This window comes from Symphodus melops (genome assembly GCF_947650265.1).
Source record: "Symphodus melops genome assembly, chromosome: 12".
Taxonomy (NCBI): domain Eukaryota; kingdom Metazoa; phylum Chordata; class Actinopteri; order Labriformes; family Labridae; genus Symphodus; species Symphodus melops.
The window spans coordinates 22128312-22154393 of NC_136702.1; the positions used below are offsets into that span (position 1 = coordinate 22128312).

The 26082-nt window shown below is 40.3% G+C and overlaps 1 long non-coding RNA gene across 3 annotated transcripts in view; it reads left to right on the forward strand.

Moving 5' to 3' along the window:
• Positions 1–19559: 19559 nt before the first annotated feature.
• LOC306832377 overlaps positions 19560–26082 on the forward strand; it is a 117357-nt gene continuing 110834 nt past the window's right edge. For 2 of the 3 annotated variants that reach the window (XR_013780215.1, XR_013780217.1), the window contains exons 1-2: positions 19560–19879; positions 21326–21413. This is a non-coding gene — a long non-coding RNA (uncharacterized lncRNA). The remainder of the gene's footprint in view (positions 19880–21325; positions 21414–26082) is intronic. The other variant, XR_013780216.1, reaches the window with a different exon arrangement.

The window sequence follows — 26082 nt, forward strand, 5'->3', positions numbered from 1 at the left end:
GCACACAAAACAAAGATGTGCTGAGAGCCTCTGGAACTAAGTCTGTGCAATCAGTGCCTGTGATATTGCATTCCAAGAGGAAGATGTTGGTGGTTGACAAGCTTATTGACATGAAAAAAATAGAAGATGAAAGCCAATAATACGAGCATGAGATTATCAGAGAATACTAGGTCTCTTCATGGGACAAGACATTTGATTCCAAAATAAAGACCAGTCCTTATACAATATCGTTTTTTTGTTGTTGTTGTTGTTTTTTGGGGTGGGGGAGGTTGCGCAGGGGTGTGTGAATCAGCAGAAGCTGTCGGGGTGATGCTCTCACAGTTCCTAGTTTCTCAACGTGTTGGTACTTTGAAAGTATTTTCTAACTCAGCCTTTTTGTCTTTCCTCTTGAACTCAGGCCTGTTGAACTCAGGTTCTGGTTGAGGAGTGTTTCCTTAGTATCTCTGAGAGTTTGGTTTCCAGTCGGCCAATCAGCAGCAGTGGGCTAGTTTCCTCTTCCGTGTCCCTGTCCGGCAACTTTTAGATTAGACTTATGCAGGGATGGCCTTTGTGCTGTGATCTTTCCACAAACTCTCACAAATAGTATCAATGATTTACCCTTTCTAACTTCACCTGTTAGATCTACTTTTATGACACCGGACAAAGGCTACATTAGCTGAATATTTTAAAAGCACAAAAAGTCGTATGTTCACAGTAATAATTTAAAGTAAATTTAAAAGAAGTGCATGCAATCTTCTCCTCACTCTAAATTGCAATGTCTTGATCCCAACACATTGCCAGTTAGTTCATTGCGAGTTAGAACCGTGTTCATTACTTACCTATAAACCTATCTTGTGAAATAAATGTTTAAAAAAGAAGTACAAACAAAAAAAATTTGATGTATTGATATGTAAAGGAAACTATTAGCAGTCTTTGCAAAAACAAAAAAAAGGCTGGTTTTAACATAAGTCCCGCCTCTGACAGGGCAAACAGCTAATGTGTCTGGCCAATCACACTCTTGGGGGGGGGGGGGCATGCCACCCCTGGCCATCCCTCTGGACACGCCCCTGCCTCCTGGTCCACAAATGCATCCTGCTCTATTTTTCAGTCACCTTTATAACTGAATAATAGAATAATATTAGTGTACTTGAATCACCTTGTTAAGATTCTAACAGATGTCTGTTTCTAAAACTGACATTAGAGAGGTATCTTTATTTATATGAAGCTGGGTGCTCTGGCTCTATAGATGAACCGTTTTTACACTAACACATTTTCTATGTATAATTAATGTGGAGGCATGAAAACATCCTTCGTGTTATTAAGTCAACGTATGCAGTATACTTGCAGCACAAATTGTTCAGAACAAACCTCTGAGTGAGTCACATCATGTCCCCTCAGCAGTGCCATGCTGTGTCATTGTGGGCCTGTAGCTGCAGCTGTGTCTACTGATGTCGATTGGTTCTGCTGTGTCATTGTTACCGGATGAGGGCCACAATGCTGCAGTGCTGTGCTTTTGGCCTCAAAATAAAGCAGCCCCCTCCCAGAGTCCAATTCCTGGCCCGGGTGCAATCATTCTGATGCAGACCCCCTGGGTGTGTGAATCCTCTGGCAGGAGCCCATTTCAGGGCAGAAGGGGGCGAGGTCATGGCCACAACCAGTGGGAACACCTGCAGCTCTCAGATGAGCCAGTACAAGACTCTGCCAGGGGCCATTTCAGGCCATTTCGAGAGGGTTCGGCATGGAGCCAAAGGAAGTTTTATAAAAGGGAACTGGCACCATATCAAGGCAAATTCAACAAAAGTAAGACTGGAGCAACTACGGTGTAAAGAATTGGTCCCATTTTTAGTTTGGTAACCAATTATACCAGTGCAGGGTTGTCTCAGGTCAGTAAATGATAAAATGAGCCAGCCTCAACACTTGTGCCTGACAGACAAAACAGTCACCCTGGGGCCTCAGTACTGCTTTTAACTCACTAGACCATGAAATGGTACTCCAGACAAGAAAAATATATATCACTGAATACAGACAGAACAAACTTTGTTCATAATAGAGGACCAGTAAAAACGTGTCTGCACACACATTTTAAAACAATGCAGAGATGCACACACTGGCTGGAGCTGGAGTCAGAATAGACATTTAAGGACTAAAAGGATGAACTGGATTTGTTAGGTATGGAGCACTTTTAACAATGTTTCATTACAGAGCATGAATTGATCTGATGCAGAACGTGTGTGTGTGTGTGTGCGTGTGCGTGTGCGTGTGTGTGTGTGTGTGCACTTGTTTTTAGACAAGTGCATGAGACAAAAGGTTGTCCACGTTCCTCCTTGTCCGGGCATATCAAAGGCAGGTGCCAACCCTTGTGTTCCTGCCAGCCTGGTCCTCTGCCAGATTTCAAAGGTTAACAAGATTCTGCTCTCTGCAACCAGCCGCACACAATAGTGCTATTCTTTTCTTTGCACATACCTTCTCTGGTTCTCCTTTCCAGAACCTCCCCGTTGCTACTCACAAAACCAGGCTTGTGTGATTTTAAACCCAGGAACGTGCGAGGGAAAGATGATCGTGACATTTGAGTGTAATAACTTGTCACTGATGTAGGGGGAAAATCCTTCTGTATGTAATTCTGGAAACAACATGATTTACAATGCAACATTGTTCTGCATTCATAAAAAAACTGTGAAATTAGTAATTCATGAAGGCGAGTAGCTTAATTTATAGTATTTAGTGCAGTTTAAAATGGTTCAACAGCTAATGAGGGTTTGGCATTTTATGTATGACAAAGCAGCTGTGATTTTGATCTATATATATATATATATATCTGATGCAGATATATATATATATATATATATATATATATATTGAACTATTGGATGGTTACAGTTCACTGTCACAGGTTCAAACATCTTTGATCCAAATCTGGAAAATCATCAACGGGCACATTTTCAAAATCTATCACAGTATGGTGAGGTAACTCAGTGGAACGCGAGTGACTCTTAAACAATGCATTGTAGTTTAATCATGCTGTTGCTTTAATTTTGTACTTTGTTCAGGTGTTTCAGTTATGAACTAAATGATGATTTGTTTGTTCTGCCACATTGTTTACTTGCAGAAGACTAACTCTCCTATGAATGGGAGAAAGTGTTCACATAACCCGACTCACTTCACTACCATGTTTCTTCACTGCTGTGTCTGCCTCTGTCTTACCTATTCATAATTCATCCCGTGATGAGGTCATAGTCGGTAAGAGTCGGGATATCTGTCACACTGAGTTAGACTGCAACTGTGAAATATTTCTGTCTACTGAATGAGAAGTAGACTTCAGTTTCTGTCAGGATGCATCGTTAGAAAACCTCAGAAAACTCCTCTCAGATGTTTGACTTTTAAATGACTACATCTCTCTCAATCAAGGGCAAAGTAATTCTGACAGAAAAGTGTAAATATATAAGTGTCAGGAATGAGACCAGCCTGCTCCAGACTCACTCCTGACTGAAAAATATGAGCCTCTGTGTTTCCTTACAGCCATAAACACCTCGCTGCTTTGCTGACATGAGCTATGGTACTTAAGATTCAAGCTGTCTGAACATGTATGCATGCACACAAACCAGTACATGTATGCACAAACACACGCTGAGCTGCCTTACAGTGAGGATTGAGTTTCACCACTTTTGTATGTAAGAGCCTGCAGAGAGTTGTAGCCAAGGCCACAAGCGAAGTGCCACGGCTTAATTGCCCACTCTTATTTTCTTTTTAAATTCTGCTACTTGAGTCAAACAGACTAATATGCTCTTATCCATCAACACGTCCGAGGCCACTAACTTTCAATTCTGCCTCAAGAAAAGAAGCAGTTAATGTGGAAAAAGGGCGGAGGAGGGATTTTGGAATGACTTTTTTACTCTGTGATCAGTCAAGGAGAAGCCGCACTAGAAATTAAGAAGTTGGATCAAGTTGAGGTGATCAGCTGCTGCCATTAGACTTTGTGTTCAGTTTTACAATTTTCAAAAGCTTTAAATATGTGAGATAAAAACCAAGCAATATCTTTGAAGTCAATTAGTGCAAAGCCAAGGCCTTCCTGGTGTCATGAAAAATGATTTTTTTTTTAACAACAGAAGTAACATGTTTACAGCGTGTTACAGAAACTGTTTGGGTTTAAATATGTCTTTTCTTTACCCGTACAGGGAATCATTTCTTCATCACGCATTTGTTTTGGTTATATCTAGACTAAGACTTGTGCATGTATTTACATTATTAGAAGGGCCTTTAGCCTCCTGATAAACAGCTTATAGCATGTTCCACCTGGCAAACAAAGAGGTGGAGCTGACAGAGTTGACTGCTAATATCAAAAGTTGAGATGTTTCCAGTACGGCGAGCGCCATCTTTCCGCTCCAAGACACTTCTACAGAAACGAATGTATGATGTCACTGACTCTACATCCATGTTTAATGGCTCAAACTAAAAGGAAAACAATGCTACCTGATGAGCGGGATTGCATGCAGGATGACATCATGGTTTGTCATACATCCCATTTTTACAGTTCAGCAACACCATTACTTCCTTGATGCATGAGATGGGTCAACAGTGTGTTCACCTGATTCGTTTGATAGTGACTATTGGTTCAAGTTTCAAGTGGCATTTGTGGGTTGATATTGCTAAAAGCAGAGGACGAGTTGGAAAGCTCAGGTCTCAGGAAATGTCACTCACTCACACCTGAAGTCTAACCGATGAACCAGCAGCAATTCATCATGTGAAGCGTTTCTGTTACACCGCTCGTGTGTTTACTTCACGGTCGGCAGAGAAAGAGAATGGACTCTTGTTCTGCACTGCCAAGGTGTGTGTCAGCGTGAGTCCAGCTCGGGTAGGTACCCTCAGCTTTTTCTGACATGAAGCATTTCACAAGTATCAGGGAAATGTCAAATAATGTCAAACAAGCCCTGTGTACCATCAATGGGATCCCAGGAAGAGAAGATGTCATTTACTGTAAGATTATGAGATGTATCCAACCACACTCCAACATCTGTAGCTCTCAATCAAACTTGATAAACGTTATTATAAAGGTTAGTGTTACAATATCAATCTATAAATGTATTTTATTTAAAGACAGAGGATGTGAAACAATTAAATAAGACTTAAATGAGAAACTTTTTTGTTCTCTGTGTGGGTATGGTAGGCGGTGGGAGTCATGGAGGTTGCCAGCTCTGGGATGCCAGGGCTCACTGTCCCGCCCTAGCTCCAGTGTTGTGGGACTAATTGGATAAAATGCCAGTGTAAGGAGGTTTCCACATAATAACCCCGATAATATCCGGGCTCTGGCTTCCCATCAGGCTACACGGTTGAGTTGTGGGGATCATTTCTTTAAATATTGCCCCATAAGTGATGTAGAATGAATGATCCAATGCCTGCCAGCTAGCTAGTCAAGCTGCGCTGATTTCACACTTTCATCACTATCAGCAGTGCTGCACTCTTTCTCAGCCCCACCACGACCCCATCTACCTTTAGGCTCCAATTGAGGAGGGGTTATGATATCATCCCATCACTCTGCAGGTAAATAAAACTGTGAAGAGTGAAGAGGTCGCAGCCTTGACGCCTAACACAAACCTATATTCTGCTGCTGAACTATTTGCATTTTTAATACTTTATTAATCCCCAAAGTAAATTCAATAACAGAGTTTAAAACCAGAACTTCCTTCAGGAATAAATAAAGTATGCACAAATATTTCAAACAAATATTTGTGTGTTTGACTGAATGTCAACTTTATGTGTGACTTCACATAACATGACTTTCTTGCCTCTTTAAAAAAAAAAAAAAACTTAAGTGCAATTGTCATCAAAAACATCTAGACACCAAAAATGATGTTGTGTTGTTATATCTGAGATATATGATGCAAGTTCAAAATATTGTAGCGTAAATGTTTTTTTGCAAACGTTACAGCCTGACAAGCTCGTTCATGTCATCTTCTTTGTTGTACATGACAACAATAAGCCACAGATGTGCATGCTGTTATTGAGTTGCTTGGATTCTTTTTTTACAGTTAGAATGTGAAGATGCTTTGTCGTAAAACTTAACTTTCCCACTGAGGTTGAAATCACATATTGAAGCAGGTGTGGAGATGAATGCCTAAATCAGATCTCCTGCAGCGCTCATTAAATACAATCCACAGCAGACCTGCTTGGCAAAAAGAAGTCATTTACATCTTGACACATAAAATTAGGAATTACAGTTTTCATATTTGTGGGTTTATGAATGCTATAATTCTGGATGTTTTTTTTTCTGACACTGTGGATATAAACGATGTTCACCTTTTTTCTGGATGTCATGACTTTGGCTGACAGAGTTTTTCTTTTTTTCTCATGACAGCATGATGTGTACATATTTAAAGTATGAGAACGCTGCACACCAGGATTTGTGGGGAAGTCCCTCTTTGGCTATATTAGTGTGTGTGTGTGTGTGTGTGTGTGTGTGTGTGTGTGTGTGTGTGTGTGTGTGTGTGTGTGTGTGTTTACAGACATACCAGAGCACCAAGGCATTTAATCCTGTCTACCCATTCAGATGGGTACAGTCGTATGCCAACCCACTCTTGAAGCAGGATGGTTGAACAGAAACAGAGAAACGTGTGCAGTAATGGCCTCAGACTCTTTGTTACTCTTACTGAGTTTGTAGCTTCTGTTTTGTTGCCGAGGGGACGGTCAACTTTTTTCATCTTTTTTAGCACACATGCATGCAAACAGGAACATTCCCACACAGGAACCATGCATGTGGCTTGACATACTGTCCTCATAATGCCCCAAAGCCTCACAGCTGGACAGACTTTGGCACAAGGAAAAGTATCATTTTAATGAGAATGATGAAGATTAATTACACTTTTATTCTGAAACTGAAGACAGTAGAGAGCACAATTTTATGATTTCATAGCCTTAAGGTCTCTTCAAACAGGGTGGCTTCCTCACTCTCTGGCACTTAATGTGTCGTTTCAGTCAACCTGAAATCTCTACTTGATCTCACAAAGCCTGTCAGCTTCTGTGTGATGGAGAGTTTGTGATTCATGACATGAAAATAATCCAACCGGATTTCCCTGTGGCTTTGTTTAAGTACTTGTGATAAGTTACCTAAAATAAAAAAAACATCTTCAAACCCTAACAGCAGGGGCTGAGTAACAATCTGGGTTTCAGTATCTCCTCTTTTATAACATTTGGATTTATTGCATCTCAAACTACACTTAGCAGTAAAGTCACAGATAACTACCACACCATGGAGTACACTTCAACAGTATATCACTGCAGTCATGAGAGGACAGAAGCTGTCACTCAGCATCCTTAGCCTGTGTATATCATTCAGGCTAAATGAGACCGTCTTCTCTACAGAGGATTTCCCATTTTCATCGCCAGCTTCCCCCGCCCTTCACCCTGTTGGGTCTTAGAGCCGCCCCTGTCGCCTAGCAACCTCAACAGTGAAACAAACTAAGGTATATCATGATTGTCATCGCCAAACAATTCTTCCACAAATGTAAATTCATGAAAACCAGACCACTGATCTTAATCTTTATGAATGAGTTTGAAAACTTCAAACAAACACTGAAATGTGTTTCGACTAAACAAACTAGTGATTGATAACGCTTTATATACATCTTTATTCCTGATTAGACTTCGGACTCAACGACAGTCTCACTGACATCACTTGTTGGTTTCTCTAAGTGAATGTTGCATATTATATCAACATTTTGCCAATTGTCAGGGCTCAACCACAAAAACAGCAACTCCAGTCACAAAGCTGTTTTTTTTGTTTTGTTTTGTTTTTTAGAGTAAATGTTGATGTATATCACAGAACATTTTAGCAACAGAGACGTGTTTTTTTCATAGTCCCGAGAGTTTCTTTTTTTCATGATTACCAATTAAGCTCTAAAAATCTACAAAACAAACTATCCAATATTTGAAAGAACAACCCAGTTGGAACAGTAATCAGAGCAAATCTGCAAGTGTTTTATTTCTGGAAAGATCTTCGAGAAATGGAAATATGACAATGGGTTACGTGCACAAATGACACAACCTATGCATAATATACTGTATGCATATGCATGGCTTTGATTAGGCCTTGTGTAACACATGGAGCTGATCTGATCACAAGTGTTCTCTCTGGCTAAAGTTGCGTGTTGGATACATCACAACGAGGGATCTGCCAAATCTCTGGTTTTCACTTGAATTGGGGAAATTGGTTCCCCAGTAATTGTTATGTGCGATCATTGTTGGGCTCTCCCCGACTTTTTTGCCATGCCCAAGTGGCCATTGTTTGAGTATTGTTCCCAAGCTGTAATCAGAGGCAGATGGCTGCTGGCCTGGCTGCTCGGTCTTGATGGGGCTTTCCCTGTTCACATATAAGAAGTCTGCCAACTCATTGCTGTTTGATGTTATGTGTTTGCTTCGCGTCGTAGCTGATTTCTCACTTCTAAGAAATCCAAAGTTTGAATGTTGGGTTTGAAACATTGCCATATGGTAAAATTTGAATATAATTGTGTAATGATCGCAGTGAGTCTTGTTAATCTTCCACGTTAATGTCTCCAGTAATTGCAGGAGCAATCCCCAATAATACACCTATGTAATATGCTGACGACAGAAACCAAGCCATGGGAGGCCAAAAGAAAGTCTTTAACCATGTGTTTTACCAATTCTTTCCACTGCAAACATTTTAGAAAAATATTATCAGGCTAATGTTTGCTCAGCAAAGACTCCAAGCTGTGTTTTCACAACTGTTCTTTTAGTTGGCTTTAATTTCCATTAAGCAGATCCGATTCAGCTTAACTGACAAAACCATGAGATGCAATCAAAATTTGTGTCCTGTATCAAACCTACGATCCATTGCATGCGTGCATTATCACTGAAGCATAGCTGGAGTTGCTTAAAGAGTCATCAAGCCCAGAGCCAAACAATTCACAGAAGTGTATGTCCCACAGGCCTGAGGGAGATCGGTGGATATGAGCCCACGCTCCTAAATTCCACTGTAATTGGCTCCAAGACATGCCACGCTCGTTTGATTACACTCGGCCACATGTGGGATGCCTTCATGGCCCATGTAAAATATTTTTTTGGGATATCTGTGATGGCAACATGTTTGTGGTGTGTGTGTGATCAAACACACACACACACACACACACACACACACACACACACACACACAGAAAATGAATTAGAAGGCATCACATCAGAGATTCCCCCAAAGGTTTTGCCTGAGGAAAAACATAGAAATGGCCAACTCATTGAACTCTTTCCAAAAGCTTCTCAGCAATCGCTCTGTTACCCTCCATTTTTTGCTCTTCTCCTGTTTCAAGTGCAATTTTGTTTGCTTCTTTCTCTGCTATTATCAGCAAAATATCTTGGAGTTGTGTTTCATATTAAAAGTAATTCGACAATGTAATTGGATGTTGGTTTGACTTGCATGTCAGGTTTAGGTGAGTGTTTGTCTCCTAGAGTTACCCATAACTGAGCTCCTTATCACTCGGATTATTTCTAAGTACTTTATAATGCGTTCTAACCTGCTGGTGAAGCTCTTCCATTATTCTCCATCATTCATGGACAGACAAAGAAAGTAAAAAGAGCAAAGGGGAGCTAAGGCCAATGAGCGACTTAGGAAAGAGCATGCCGACATGCCTAAACTGAAGCCATGTGAGTTCAGGTGTGGAAAACCCTCCCAGTATGAAACAGAAAGACAGACAACAACGACCGAAGTTTGTGGACACGTGAAAAGTGAGAAAAAAAAATACAGGGAAAAGAAAAGCAAAGGCATCAAAAGCCATTAAGAAGCTAAATTATTTTTCTAGAAGAGCAATAAAAAGGTATTCAACATTCCCACACTGAATAATACGATCTGATTCCTGGAAATATCCTCTAACACGCCACCATTTGGCCACGAGATACCTCAATGTTACCTCACGGCTCTCTGTTTTACCTCCAAGAAAAAAAAGAACACTTGATACCGTTTGTCTAATGAGCTATGACTCAGTTTTAAAATGTCAATGTGAAACCGATTTACACTCTGAAACTCGGTTGATGCTGTCACTCTTTCCCCTGTCCCCTCTCTACACTTCAAACACGCTGTCTGGGTATGGCTGGTCAACCAATTGACTGCCGATACCTGTAATGAGTTATTTCATGGTTTTTATTTTACTATGAATGAAAGAACAGGTGTGTTCTATTTTTTTTTTATGAGACAAACTCCTCTCATTCGAGTTTTGTGAGGACATTTTATTTTGTATCGAGATTGGCTACCCCAGGGGGCAAAGCCATGCATTTTCATATAAGACGCTAAATGTCTAAGTGAATCCTTTCACTGATCCTTTCTCATCCAACTTTACTTATAAAATGACCCAACACTTTAGCACTTTGTCAGCAGTGGTAAGGAGAAGCATGGTTTTAACCAGCAGAACCTGACCCTACCTGTACGGTCACTGTCATATTATCTCAAATCAAACGTTTTTAATATCTTTGTTATGTTATTTGAGACCCAACATCGACCCTCCAAGAGCAAAGCCCTTCGCAAAAGCTTGCAAAGTATCTGGAAAGGAACAACTACAGTACCTTTGAACAGGCAGAGACCACGAGCACAACCAGACTCTTAGTCTTTGCAGCAGACGCTGAACATCTGCCGAGCCTGTGCTGGGCTTACTGAAAAGAGATAGAAAATAGACTCTCAGCATATTTGAAACGGAGCAGATTGTAGTGGCGCTGCTGACACACTCCGGACACAGATCATACAATCGCTGTGGAAAGATGGTCATTGACTATAGCGGCAGCAACTGTGGCATAGTGCGCGGCACTGACGGACTGCAGGAAACGGAGTATGTGGAAATTGAGGCTAATTTGCCACTGTTCTCTTTACATGTTCACTCTTATCCAAAGTGTTTTGTTTCTGGTTGAGGCTTAAAGTTAAGCTCAGTGACATGAATAACAACCAATAGGAGACAAATCAATTAGACAGCTGGTCAGATGTTTGCAGTAAGACAAAAGGTTTTCTGAAATCTGAATTCTTTAACTTTAACCCATAATAATACATGAAGCAATCTTAATATTGGGATAATTATTTGAGTGTGATATCCTATGTTCTTCTTCTGCCTTTGCTGCTGACTTCATGTACTCCCCCCACCCCCAATGCTCATCATAAACTAATCCCACCAAACGAGTCCTGTCATGTGGCTGTAAAAGTCACACGTCCTGATCGGTGAAGTGAGGTGAATGTATACATGACGTGTTTGGGTTTTTTTTTTTGTTCAGTGACTGCGCAGCCATTGACGATAATTGCTTGTTCAAGACGCTGCACACCAAAGGCTCACCCACACAAGTGATTATAATTATGTCGCCTCATTCAACCTCTACTTGGTGATGTGTGGGTGCGTACCAACTGTGCTTGATTTTTATTTTTCTCTCTTTCCCATTACTAATTTGCACCTGTTAAGTTGGAAGAAACGGCACCTGTGAAGTTCTTAATTTGACGTTTGACTGTTGTTTGGTTGGATTGCTGTTTCTAAGGTAAGGCAGAAACTTTCACACTGAACTAAACGTGGACAGAACTCCAGAAGTTTTGTTTTTAATCTTGTAAGAGAGACAGAAACTTTTTACCTATGATGTGACAGCCAATGAGGTCATTCACACAGCCTTAATGTTTCTTTGAACTCTTCCTTTTTGTAATTCTGGCTGTAAGTCTTTAAGCTGACATGACCTTGTTTGAGCAGAGAAAATATCATTTTCTTTATCTTATTAAAAAGTAATTTTCATTTGACTTCAAAGAATAGAAACGTGTCACTTTCTTGCTTCTTGTACTCCCACACTCTCTCTTCATGGCTTTCTTCGTTTCCCCTGCCTTTCTGGACCATAAATCTTTTGGTTTTCTCTAAGTGGATCCTGGGCGTTTGTCCCAGCAGCTCTGCCTTTCTCCCAGGGTATTTATGAAGTCTTTGTACTCGTTCATCACACCATGACACATCCTCCCTGACAAAGCAAATCAGGCCTCATGTTAATGGCATTTCAATATGATATACTGCAGCAATATGTTTCTCGATCTAAACATACTTATTTGACCCCGAGCAGGACAAAGAATGAATTCATATCTAAGCACCTGTCATGGGCTTCGGTCAGGCATGAAGTATAAAACATTGCCAGCTACGACTATCCATTAAGGAGCATGCTTTATTGCAATCTATCATAAGTCTTCTAAAGTCTGTAGTGACACACTCAAAAACCTGCTGACTCATGCGAGGCTGGTCTGCAGTGGAGACATGAAGCACTGGAACTGAAACACGTCACCAATCAGTAACGAGAGACACGTGGAACTTTTGAAATTTTCCATTTTTATTGCATTTTACAAAACAACTAATATTTACTTTGCCTTTTGAACCTTCTACATGTATACTGAATATAGCATATATTTTAAACCTAATAAAAATCGTAGTCAGGGAAGGTCTGTCATTCTCCTTGTGGGAAGAAGTTTGACGGCCTTGCACCCTCTATTTTTTATTTTTTTTGCCAGATATTACGATCTAAGTGAACGTATTAAAAAACAATGAATTTGGGCGGCATAAGCAATCGTTTGGAGTCCAGTGAATTCTCAATGTTCACTCTTTTTTACATTACATTTTTGAGAGAAATAACTGACCATGGAGCTTTTAAAATCAATCTGTTTGACTAGCTCGTTGCTGCCTCTGTCTGTATGCAGGCTTTGAGTTTTCCAGTACAAGTGACCATTTTATATGAAGTAACAGGATTTTTACAGAGTGTGATTCTATATAAAATACATCTAGGTGTTTAAGTCGCATGACCCTCTCTGTAACAACATACCTTTGTCAATTGTGTGGTTTAGCTGCCAGTTTCTCAAAGATACAAAGGTCCATTATGAACTTTCTACTTGCCAGTGACTTGCTAAATTGTAACTACACAGAGTAATGCAATCAAAGGTAATTAAAGTGCTAAATATGCTTATTTAATGTTACCTCGCTGGCTGTTTTTCTAAAAAGGTTTATCTTAAAATGGTGTGCTAAGTTTTGGCTAACCCTGATGACCCGTGAATCTTTTAATCCATTTAATGGAGTCTTGCTTTGTTGGTGCATACTCAGAGCCCTTTTTAGTGGATAAGTATTCAGTGTCTAATGTTGGCCTTCAACATAAAACACTGAACTTCCTGTTATCTACATTTGCTTCAGGAGAGTTAATAGGCACAAGAAAAAAACCTGTATTTGACTAATATATCACTACAACACAGTGTAGACTAACAAAACAAATGATGAAGATTATGTTTTGAACGGCACAAAGATGAGGGATCCACTCTTCTCATGTGCTTATGGAATTAACCAATCAAACAATGTAAAGAGTTCATCTATAGTGCTATTTATGTCCTGGACCTCCACATCATATGCAAAGGTAGGTATTTGTTCAGGCTGACAGGTGAATAACAAACTCAATGTTCAATGTGTGTTTTTCTCTTTCTTTCTCTTCATGGCACCTCCCTCCACATAATGCTAGGCTAAACACGTTCTGTACACTTAGTTAAGTGCACACAGTGACTTTGAGTGACATCTCTAAAGGTCCTTCCCTTCAGATTCAAAAGAAATTGTTGCTCCACCTAAAGAGTTTAAGTTATTAAAAAAATCAAAGAGGTTCTGATGTTATGTTGTCGTTGTAGCCCATGTGCAACGAAACACAACAAGAAGACATTAGAATAATAATGTTGAGCTGGTGTGTTGGCAGGCCACTAGATAGCTGTTCTGGAGTGAGTTTATATGAAAAGGGGGGTCTGGCGTCAGCCACTGTGTATGTCTCCCTGGGTTTAAACTGAGAATGCACAATGGAAACTCTTCCTGCATCTTGTTCTTTGCACGTGCAAACCAACTCCTGTCGGTAAAATTAAAGCTTTGTGAGCAGGAGTTCTTGATACAAACAACCCATTATACACTCTTGAGTTTTACAAAACCAGAAAAATTGGCTTGAATTGAAAATGAATTGCCTTGTAGTTTCTCCAAGAGCCCCAGAGGTAAACACAAGCTTAGAAAAGTCAATATTTACTGCCTTTGAGTCCGTTATTTCAACAGGCTAGGCACTCTGGGGCCAACACACGAGCCCTCTCTTTTTCTGGTGCCTGTTTCTTCATGTTTAGCTCTTGAATACTGAACCACTAGCAGTCAACCCTTGAACTTCAGGTCACACACATGCAGACTTCATCTACTTGCCCTCTTCTGGAAATGCTGCTCAAGATGAGAGATTGTCTCGGAGCAACCACAGTCAACAGAGTCAGTTTCAGGGAAGTGCAGTGTGCACGCCAGAAGTGACTTTCTACATTTGCCTTTAATAATCACAGAATTTCCAAAGGTTTAGTATGTAATATGTTAGCAGTGTTGTCATTGGCTCTAAGGCACAAGAACCCCTGATGACAAATATGATTGCACAATCAGATTGTAGCAGCATGGATGTAAACTGCATCCAAGCTAAGCATGCAGACTCGGAGTCTTCAGTGGATCGTGGCACTACTGAGAGTTTTCCGATACGTCAGCGCAACTTCTGTCAGGAGATTTACCCATCATAAAAGCCCATTAGAGAGGTTGGCTGTTTTACTTTACATGGATCCAAATCTTTCAGTTTCATCAAAGTTTCCCATGTGCTGTGTCAGCAGAAGTAACAGATGGCACTAACGGAGATCGCAGAGAGGCTGATGATGTGACCAGGGACTTATGTCGTTTGTTACAACTTCCTGTATGATTGTTGCTATTATCTTCACTCTCACTGGTATTAGACTTTAAAATGTTTTTCAATGGAAGTGAATACAAAGTTAACCATTTTTTGGCCTCTGATTTTGGAAGGGCAAAAAGATGTTATCACAATTTTTGTAATTTTAGGATTAAAAATGTCATCCCGTGTTTGTTCCCTGGTATAACAAGTGACAGAAACGGAGGTATTGCAACAGCACATCTTCTGATTGTTGCACTGAGTTGGTGCCATGTTATTATTTTCAGTAACAAAACACCAATTTGTAATTGTTAGATTGTGAATGAGACAATGAAATGCAGAGGTGACTGATCCCCCAAGTCAAAAAGTCTGAACAACGATTGACTCTATTTACATCATTTATAGATTTTCTAAACATTTTCAGCATTTGTTTCTTTATTAAAACCTAACGAGGCAGCTTAATTCATGTCATACCCCTTTGTTCTATACCAGAAAGTCTTTATTTCAAAATAAAAGCAGGGTTAAATTCAAACAGCTGGTACATTAGTCTCAGCTTAAGATGCTACAAACTTTCCAAATAAAGGCATGCGATTAAAAAGGATTAATCTCAATTAACTATTGAAATTTAGAGATCGATGACGATTCAAATTGTTTGCCAGCCCTAGTACCTTAACACTAACAATTCTCCTGAAGCCTTTTGTTTGTGTGTTTGTTTTTGTAGGATTAACACATACTCTGTGGCGTCAGCTCATCCTGCAAAAGCTTTCAGTTTCATTTATTCCTTCCGTTGTTGTCCTCTACATTTCATCATCTGGATTTGAAATCTCTGACAATGTTAAACTGTAGTCTTTTTCACCTCTTTATTATTTGTCTGATACCTCAGGTCTACGTAAAGCATCAATCTTTTCCATTGTAGCGGGCAGCGTACCACTGGTCATGCCTTTTGTAACTTTTCACCCTCCTTCTCCCCGTGGACACATGAAGAGTTCTCCCTCATGAGAAAAGAAGAACTTTCAACCTGGAGTTCTTTGTTTGAACATGTCCAATGTGCAATTATGCCGGATCATTTGCTCTTGTTACGTGGGTGGTAAGCAGGTGTGCCGTTAAGCTAATTATAGATGTGGGTGCGCATTGGTTGGGGGCATGACAGGGTCTCTTGGCATGAGAGTGAAAGATGTTAAACAGTCAAAATGAAGCTATGCCAAGGGTGTGTGTGTGTGTGTGTGTGTGTGTGTGTGTGTGTGTGTGTGTGTGTGTGTGTGTGTGCGTGTGTGCGTGTGTCCATATATACGTGTACATCCTGCATAGGTTCCAGGGAGAGTGAGGATGTTTTTTTTTATATGACACAGAGAGTATATGCAATGGCTCAGACTACAAGAATCCAGTTCCAGTCCGTCTCTTCTATGGTCTCATTTCCCAATCTGTCATCGCTCTGCCTCGTTCCAGCTCTCTTCTCTCTCTCTCTCTCAGCGGTCTCTGTCTCCACTGGCCTTTTGGCCCTGTGTGAATGTCACGTACAGAGGGAGAGACTCTTTGGCCAGGAGCCTCCATCCTTTGGGATCTTAAACTCTTCTCACCCTAACAAAGGCTGGTGCTGTCAGAAAGTACAGTAGATCTTCAGTTTCTGTGTCACCCAACCTTTAATATGGTGCTGTTATGAAGAAGTCACTGAACAATGACCACATCACAGCTCGTCTGGCTCTACAGCACGGGGTAAAGTGTGGGTCAGGCCTAAAGCCAGAAGATCTAAGACAGTCATTGATGTTGACAAATCTTCATTCATTGTAGTTTATGTAATGTAGGTTTTTCTTTGTCATTTTAAGCCAAGTTTTAACAGTGAAACACACACTCTGTTCGGAACAGAGAACAGAGACCTTTTAACTATGGAACCCAGAGTCTACTATACGACGCTATAAAGACAATATTTTCCTTGTATTAATGCTACATGTAGTTCGGTAGAATCCCAATATTAACAAAAAGCAAAGATGAAAATACTGTAAAACACAAAACATAATGCTGTTCAATTACCTGCACAGAGATCCCATCAGGAGTTTGCAGACTTTAAGGTCCTGCATCGATAGTAGGGAATTAATGTCAGTAACCTCATCCACTTACTCCTCTATAGACTTTACAGTTAGAGCTGCAAAAGCTGTTGTTAATTTTGTATGAGTATGGTCCCTCATATTAAACATATCCATTTGGCCCAGTGGTGGTATAAAAAGCATTAAGTGTGCAGCTTTAAACTAAGAAGCCAAAGTTTAAACGTGAACCTCTAGTAAACATTATTTTCACAACAAACCTGAAAGTTGATTATTTTATCATATTAAAATTCTAAAAAGTACATGCACCTCTACCTCACACTCTGTCTATCATTATTAAAGACTCCGGTCCCCCTCAAATCAATCCTCAAACCATCTTTCACAATACTCTTGTTCGCCAAATGTGAAATCAGCAACAGGTTGGCTTCATTCTTGTTAGGTGGCATTCAGAGGCCGACCGCTGTCATGGTTCAGTGAGAGGAAACACAGCAGCACCTCTGAGCAGACTGCATAACCCCGGCCTGCGACCACACCGTCTGCTGTGCCTGCAGTAAAAAGCAAGGCAGCATATTTAATTGCATGCCTGTCTACTTCTCGACAGATCATTAGTGTCTTTATACGTCTGTAATAATAGGCTATTTGTTATCATTAGGTGTGTGGATGATGTGGAATGTTCTCTGGAATGCTGTTAAGTGGGACTCGAAACATTTCGAAAGCCTCGACTAAAGCCTGATTGTTTTTAGTTTAAGCTCTGCAGTGGTCCAGGGTGGCCGCCCTCTGTTACAGTTGTAGCTTCTCTCTCTTTATCTACATCGTGTTGTATTTGAACCGTGCTTCTATGGGCTCAATAATCTCGATTTATTGTTACGTTATCTATATTCTCATCTCTGAGGCTCCATTTTCCCACAGGGGATGACTTCGTCATCTCATTTATGTTTTCCTTACAGACTTTTATCAGATTCCAAACAAAGAGGAACAGCCTGGAAAGTCCTGTCATGTTTGGATGAAGACCTGCAAGCCCGAACCAGTATGAACAGTCCTTCTGCCGGTGTATGCTAACAAATAAAGAAATGGAAATGGTTTGTGGAATAGGTCCAATGTACAATAAATACATGTGTCTTCAAATCTATCTATGGTGATGAAAAAAAACCCTCTATGTCCTTGTGTAGGTCAAGACTCTGCACTACCTCTAGTATAAAGTTTTAATGATAGAAATAAAAATAAACATAACATCATGCCTGACTTCTTCATGATTCAGAGACTACGTAATGGCATTACTTCTGCAATTCATTTTTGGCATCGGCTTTAATTTGAAGAGAGCACTTTATCATTTACTGCATGAAGGCAGCTACAATAATATCTCCACCATGTGAACGATCCATGTGAAATACTTCTGGAGGGTCACCTAAATGTTCTGAGGGAACAATCTAAACAAGTTGGTTTGTTGGTTCTCATGTTCAACGTTTTTATAACAATAGTTTTTTTTACAAAATAAGCAGAGGGTCACCGGTTGTACAGATGACAGGTCATTGCCAAACTCCGCCCTTCACTCACCCTGGCAGATGCAGAGAAGCTCGTCCACACCTTTGTCTCCTCCAGGTTGGACTACTGCAATGCACTCCTCATCGGGATCCCTGGCAAGAGCATCCAGAAGCTCCAGTATTTTCAAAACAGCGCTGCCAGGATTCTGATGAGGGTGCACAAACACGAACATGTCACCCCCATCCTCAGATCCCTTCACTGGCTCCCCGTCAATCTCCTCACCCTCCAGTGCATCCATGAATCTGCCCCCCCCCCTTACCTGCAGGAGCTCCGTACCCCTACGCACCCTCCGTTCAACATCCACACACACCCTTGTAACACCAAGGACCAAGCTCTGCACTATGTGCGATAGGACTTTCTCTGCTGCTGCCCCAAGACTGTGAAACGCTCTCCCTGACCACCTGAAGGCCCCGTAGATTACAGCTGCTTTTAAAGAAAGCCTTAAGACTCATCTTTTTGAAAAGCATTCTGCTAATTTTGCGTTTAAATGTTTTATATGTTTTAACTCTTTTACTCTTTTAAACTCTGTAGAACTTTGAGATTCACAAATGTTAAGTGCTTTACAAATAAAATGTATCATTATTATTATTATTATTATTATTATTATTATTATCATGTAACCATTTAGAGAGCTAGAATATGCAGTACTGTATGGATAACTTCTCCAGGCATTTGGTCGTTCTACTGAAGTGCAGAGCTCTGAGTGCAATTAATTTGTATTGGCCAGAAGTCTTTAACCCCCTATTTCCAGTTCAGTCACTGTGCAGCTAATCGCTGCTGCTCTAATCAATGGTTGTATTTTCTGATTGTGTTTCTTTCCAGAAACAGATCCAGTGGTGCAGGGCGTACGGGCTATGTGGAAATTCTGGGGTAAGACAGGAGTTCCCCAACTCATCAGCCTGCCACCCTCAAAATAACGGTGCCAGAGACGTGGGACTCCTTCCTGTCCCTGAAGGTGGTTTAAGCATTTAACGATGTGCACAGCTTAGCTCACACACTGACTGGACTTTCCACAGGCATTAAAACATCACAAAAGGACCCAACCACCAAAAAGCCATAATACTTTATTAATTGAAGCAGAATACAAATAATCTCCATGCAGACACTGCAGCGCTGAGATCCATTCTGTCATGGTTTGGTTCTGTGTTTCGTCTTGTTTTAGTTTTCATTCTTTCCTTCGTGTTCTGTTTGTTTCCTAGTGTTGATTGTTTCCCTTGTGTGTTTTAATGTTTCCTAGTCTTGTGTTTACTTTAGTCTTTATTGTGTTTCCTTGTGTCCTCCTATGTTTTGTTTTAACATTCCTAGTTGAATGTTTCTTAGTCTAGTTTTAAGTGTTTCCTGTTTTATTTTGTAATATCTTGTTTAAGTTGTGTTTTCAGTGTCTGGTTTTACTTTGTACTTGTGTGTCTTGTGTTTCCCGCCTTGTTGATGACCCTGATTAGTCTCACCTGTGTCATTAGTCTCACCTGTGTCTGATTATTCCCATGTCTATTTAGTCTCTGTCTTTGTTACCCTCTGGGTTGATTGTAGTTTGTGTCGTCAGTCTGTGGCCCGTCATTTATTCCCTCTGCTCCCTGGATATACTTTGTTTTTCTCCTTGTGGATTTTGGACATTTTGGATTATTGTTTGAGTGAGTTTGTTTCTGGCTTTTGTTTAGATAAATCAGCTCCTTTGTTTTCCCTGCTATTGGATCCTCTTCCCTGTTTTCTGCTCGCACCTGTGACACACTCAGTACAACATTTAATAAACACAGACACAGGTGGCGTCCGGTCCCTCTTTATTTGTGAAGAGCTAGGGACATCTATATTGTTTCAAGATAAATATTGCTTAATGACCATGGTTTTATTTTAAATTTGAACAGTTTTAATGTGTTGAAGCAAATTTTAAAATCATTTTTATTTGTGTTTTCAGTGTCTAGTGACCCACTTTTAAAACTGCTGCCCTAAAACATCTACCCTCAAACCTGGTTGATGATTCAACAGGAGTCAGGAGCCTAAAAAATAAAAAAGATATTTTGTGGCTTTTTATACCTTTTATTTAGAGATGATCGCATCTGTAAACCGCCATTGGAGGTAGGTAGTAGAAGTAGAAGGAGGTAGTAGAAGGCGTGAGAGAGAATCAGTGGAGCCACTCGGACTTCTATTTCTCTCATCGCGTTGTGTAACTCAATGTGAAATCACAAACTGGGACACATGTATTACACCATTGCAGAATAAATAAACGCGTTCAGAAACTTGATGACAGAGGATTTGTTCCACATTGCAGAATCACTCTTTGAAAAGGTCTACTGTCAATCTTAACTTTGTTGGTATTCAAAGAACAGACTCCTTTGAGTGTGTGTTTACGAGCTTCTATTCTTTAAAGGTCACACAATATTGTCTTTTTCAACAAGTTAAATCAGTCGAAGAGCTCCCCAAAACATGTGTAAAGCTTCTTGTTTTAATTCCACTCTGATCCTGTATTTGATCATGTCTATAAACCCCCCCCATTTTCAGCCCTGCTCAGAACAGGCTGTTTCTGTGTCTGTAGCTTTAAATGTAAATTAGCTGTGTCTGACCACGCCCCTCTCTGGAAGGGCCAAGGTGACTTGTTTGTAATTCTTATACTCTAATGCCCAGAGATCAAACATTAAAGATGCCATAATCATAAACTGCGAGCAGAATGTTACAATGCCACACCGACCAGAAGGTAAAAAGTAGATTATAAAGCCAGCCGCATCTCAGAGAATGAACCTTTAAATGTGTTCCCTCACAGATGTAACAGAAGATAATATTGATTCTTAAAGGGCTTGTGTTGCTTTTGTGCCCCAAACGTCCCAGTGATCAAGAAAACAATTCTGCCTTTGTGTAGCTATAAATTTAACAAACTGCAATAATGACTTTGATATCTCTAATATTAAGATTTTTTTTTGGGGGGGGGCTTGTATGCCTTTGTTTGATAGGATTCAGATGGGTATACTTAAAACAAGAAAAAGCAGGTTTAATGGTTTCATGTTGCACAACAGTATCAATTGAGTGAGAGGTGGAGGGCAAGAGCAACCTCTGTGTTTACAACTGTTTCCTCAATATCTCCGCAGCAGTTATTCGCCTCTGGCAGACTGGAGAGGTAGTGCATGACAGAGAAGAAGAAGTGTGGGCAGATTGGACATCAGTCAACAACCACAGGTATTTCTATTAATAACCGCCAATGGTGTCGCTCTCAGCTGAAAGCAGTTGAACAGTGGAGACATGTCAGTCATTGTTTGGTCTATTAACGTGCGTTTCAGGGAATGTGGTGGACATGATTCACCTGGAGGCAAGACATGGATTTGTCTGACACTGTCAGGTAACACAGCTCTCAATGAAAACTTCAACAAAGGTAACCAATCTCAACCAAACATGACTCTGTTTGGATGTTCCAGTGAGGTTAACAAGCCCTCACATGACACTGTGAGAACGTTGTTTTCTGATACTTAAAACAAACAGGTATAAGAGACATCTTGTTTAGAAAGACTTTAACATTAACATGTTAGGTTTCATGCAACATCAACATTAGATATGTTGTCAAGGTAAAAGAAAGAAAAGAGCAAACTGACTGGACTGTCATTGTAAATCCAAGTGAAGGAGTGTGTATGACAACATAAAAGTTGCTGTATATCTAAAATGTTTAGTAATAAATCTCTCTTAGGTGGAAATGTTCTCCTGTTGACTAAAGATAACTCAAAGGCACTGTAGCCGTGAAAAGGGTGTGAAAACCTGTACAACGGGACCAGTTTAAAAAAATAAAAAAAACACACACGCACTCCATGATATTTATTTATTCATGTTTTTAATCATTTAAAGAAGGGAAATAGCACATCAGTGAGCAGAAACATGTAAATATACCAGATTGTGTTCATAGGCAGGTTGGTGGTTCACATTTGTACTAATTCACATAAAACCATAATGGCAAGCAGAAACAGAACGACGTGTGATGAAAACTTGAACCGTGCATGAGCTGTGCGATGTTGAACACAAACCACGATTCAGTGATTTTCAGTGTTGTGCTGCTACAGGAGGTTAAATGCCGGAGTATTAAAGAATATAAGTGCTGAAGTATTGCACATGATGATGAGATATGAATGTAAGTTGCACATTTGCTGTGGAGCCAGTAACTTTAAAGTGCTGGTGTGATTGCACATAGTACGCTGATGAAGGCCTAGTGCTGAAACATTGTCGTTTTGTACGCTGCTCTTCAAGGAAACCTGAAGACCATTTATTTTGCCGACTTTTCTGTCTCTTATTTGGTCATGTTGTGGTTGTGAGTGTGCTCCCTTTTTTCAGTGATTGCACATAGCCCTATTGCACAGTTTGCATATAGACGTGTTTGTGCACCATGAGCAAACCATAGAGGGTGAGTCCTGAGTTTCTTTGTAAAGAGAAATGACAGAAAAAAAACAGATTCAGATTGGAATAATCATAATTTCCGCAGAAATCAGTGTTGCTGGATCATTTATTAACTTTCAACATGGAATCAAACCTTGGTATGGGACCAATTGGTTCCTGCTGGCCAGTAGAAATGGATGCAGTGACTGTTGGAGATAGCAATGATGTTGCTGCCATCAACAGTGGAAACTGATTCCGTTCTTGCGCTTGAAGTTAATTAATGCACGGTAATGCAAGACTGTACGTTGTAGAGGACTATAAAACACAAGGTTTATATTATTGATTGTGTTCAATGTCAGAGAAATAGATTAAAGTAAATTAACTACGTTCCTTTATGAACGTGTTAAACTGTACCATAAATCTTCCAAATACAATCTCAAGAAGAAGCTGCACGCCCGTCCCTGTCTGCTTGACACCTCTTTGAAGAAGGCAGAAAAATTATGATGATTCAAATTCCTCCTGCAGACACATTGCCATGTCAAATTGATGTTAGGTAATGACAGAGTGTGCACAGGTATGACAGCTGCAGCCTCAGGGCCTGTAAGTTTCACAGGTATGATCACTGAGATGTTTGGATGCTAGCTGGACGGATGATGGATGTTTCTGGGGCTAAGTATCAACAACCATTGTTAATGTGCATTCTTTGGCTGTTACTCCGTGTTTAGCATCGCAGCGACTGTACAATCCCGGTAATAACATCTTGTCCTGTCGGTGCGAGGAGTTTAGGCTGTGGGAATCATCACAAACAATCATTTATAGAGTATATACTAACATTTATAGTGTTTACTGTGACGTCTGCTTTGTATCATCATGTACTGAACACTGTGGTGTACACAGACTTCAGACCGGAACATACTAAATGTGGCCCATTTCATTTAACACTTGTGTGCCTATCAAAAGCTTCTCCATTAACAAATAGTCAAAATGTATCAAGATCAAGTTCAACGGATACGTTTTATTATTACTGGTGACATTGCTACTGGTTTGTCAGTCAGCTGCTGCTTCAAACCTGTGAGCTTGATCAGCTCAAAGCTCGTCAGTCCTTCTTTCTTACCTCTGTTTAGTTTTAGTAGTTTGAGTATTTTGTCTTGAGAGGCGATATTGGCAACCACCAGCCAGAGCAGCTTTTTTTTCATCTGGACATGAGACTTTTAAACTCTCAGAATACAAAGTGCAACACAACCTCCCTTGTGAAATATAGTCTTTGAATGCCATGAAATGACCTTTCTAGCTGGCTTCTCTTGTCAAAAATGCAGCAGCCAGTATTTCCTTCTGCTTAGTTTCGCTGTCTAAAATGATTTGTATTTGTTTGGACCAGAGAAGTATAGGCGGTTTTAAGGCACCCCCAAACAGCTGTTTTGGACACCTTGTGGTTTGGCAAACGACAAACCAACAGGTGTCGCAGCAATGCAAGCAGACAAGCGAACTGGTTCAGCTCGAAGTTTATTCTACCCAAACTAACTCTGTATTATCCTAATAAGATCCAAGACCAGACACTTGGTAAACTAGAGTTAGGATAATTACTGGAGATGAACGGTTCTGAAACAGTTTCAAGACCGATGCAGAGCCGGTTAAACACTGAAGCTTCAGTGTCCACAACATGGCAATCTGTGCAATGCGAAGGAACGGGAAGGGGGGCAACTTTCTCTATTGTTTTGAATTTAAAACAGCATCTTAACCCTACGTACGTATGAATGTCAGAGTTTCTTGTGGCGCCTTTAAATGTGTTATTTGTGTTTCTGATTTTGGAAATATAGATAATTTCCTTTTAATGAGAATATTATTTGATTCAGCAATTTTTCATTCTAAATCTATATTCTATCTTAATGTCTCTTTTCTTTCCTCTGTCACGCTGCTTTTGATGTCTTGTGTGAAGCACTTTGAATTGTCTATAAATGAACTTGCCTTTATTATAGTCTCGGGTTTTTTTATATTCATACTTAACTGTTTTTATGGAACCTCCTAACATTACTATTTCACACAATTTCACCTCAATAAACATTGAGCATCTTGATCTTGAATTTGATTGACTCCTGCTTCCAGACTTCAGGGAGGGAGAACAACATATGGCTAGTATTATAGACGAGTCAAGTATTCCAAAAAAACTAATTAATTGTGAACAGTATCACATGTAAAGCTGGTTTTAGAAGTCACTGTTGGTGCACAGTCTCAAGGATGTAGCTTTGATGCTTTGAAGGACTTCAGTGTGGCTGGACTGTAACCAAGAGAACTTGAACATACTCAAAAAGAGAGCTGGAAAAAAAAGAGAGTCAGTGTGTCTGAGGTAGACGTGTTGGTGTGAGTGTGTTAGAGAGAGAGCGACACGAGAAGGGAAGAGTTAATGTATGTGGGGTACAGTGCAAATCACTACACGGCTATAGTTACAGCGTGCCTCAGGCAGTGAGTTGGCTGAATCCATATTGTTAGAGCTGTCAGTCAGGGGGAGAACGTGCATGCCAAGAGGCAGCAGCCAGGCCTCCTATATAAAGATGGATGTTTTCCTGGCGTCCGTCCCAACAGCGGCTTAAAGCTGGTGTGCTCTCCCTCACCTGGGGATTGCTGGATTTTTGTCCGTGCCAAACCAGCTTTACGGAATGTGTTTGGAAAATACTGCTGCATAAAGGTACCAGTATAACTTTTTATACAGAGAATTAGTTTCCTGTTACTCATTGATAATAAAAACATAGTTCTTTTAAGGACAATGCAAAAATAAAAAATCACTCAAGCGTCGTCCATCCTTTTTTTAAGCACATAAACATTTGTAGAAAGGTCAACATGTCATATTTAATTTAAGTTTCAAATAGTGGTAATATGATTATGAATGTAATAAATGGTCTCTGGGGTCGCCGGTGGCGCAGCTGCAGTGCGCGCGACCCCATGTATTGAGGCTTAGTCCTCGCGCGCGGGCGGCCCGGGTTCGCGTCCGGCCTGTGGCCATTTCCCGCATGTCTCTCCCCACTCTCTCTCCCCCTTTCCGACTCTATCCACTGTCCTCCCTCTACAATAAAGGCAAAAAAAAAAAAAGGCCAAAAAAATAAATGGTCTGAAACCTACTGTATGGTATCATTTCTAAACATGAAGTTATGTGGTGAAAGGTATGAAGGATGATAATTAAAAGAAGCTTGTTTGTATTTTGACTACATCCATTCTCAAACGACTCTTACAGAAAAAGTCAGAAAACCTCCCGAGCAACTGTTTTGACATGCATAAGCTCTACCCAAGAGCTTCTTGTAAAATTCACCCCACTTTGCTTGTTAATGCCTGTGTAATACTGACAATCACTCACTCTCTATTTCTGTCTTTTCTCTGCTGCCTGCAGAACATGAAAGGCCCATGCTGCAGGTGTTGTTTGACAAGTGCGATGAGTCCGAGCCATTCGTCTCTCACTGTGTTTTTACAAGAGCGCAAATCTCCCCTAAGCTCTCCTGTT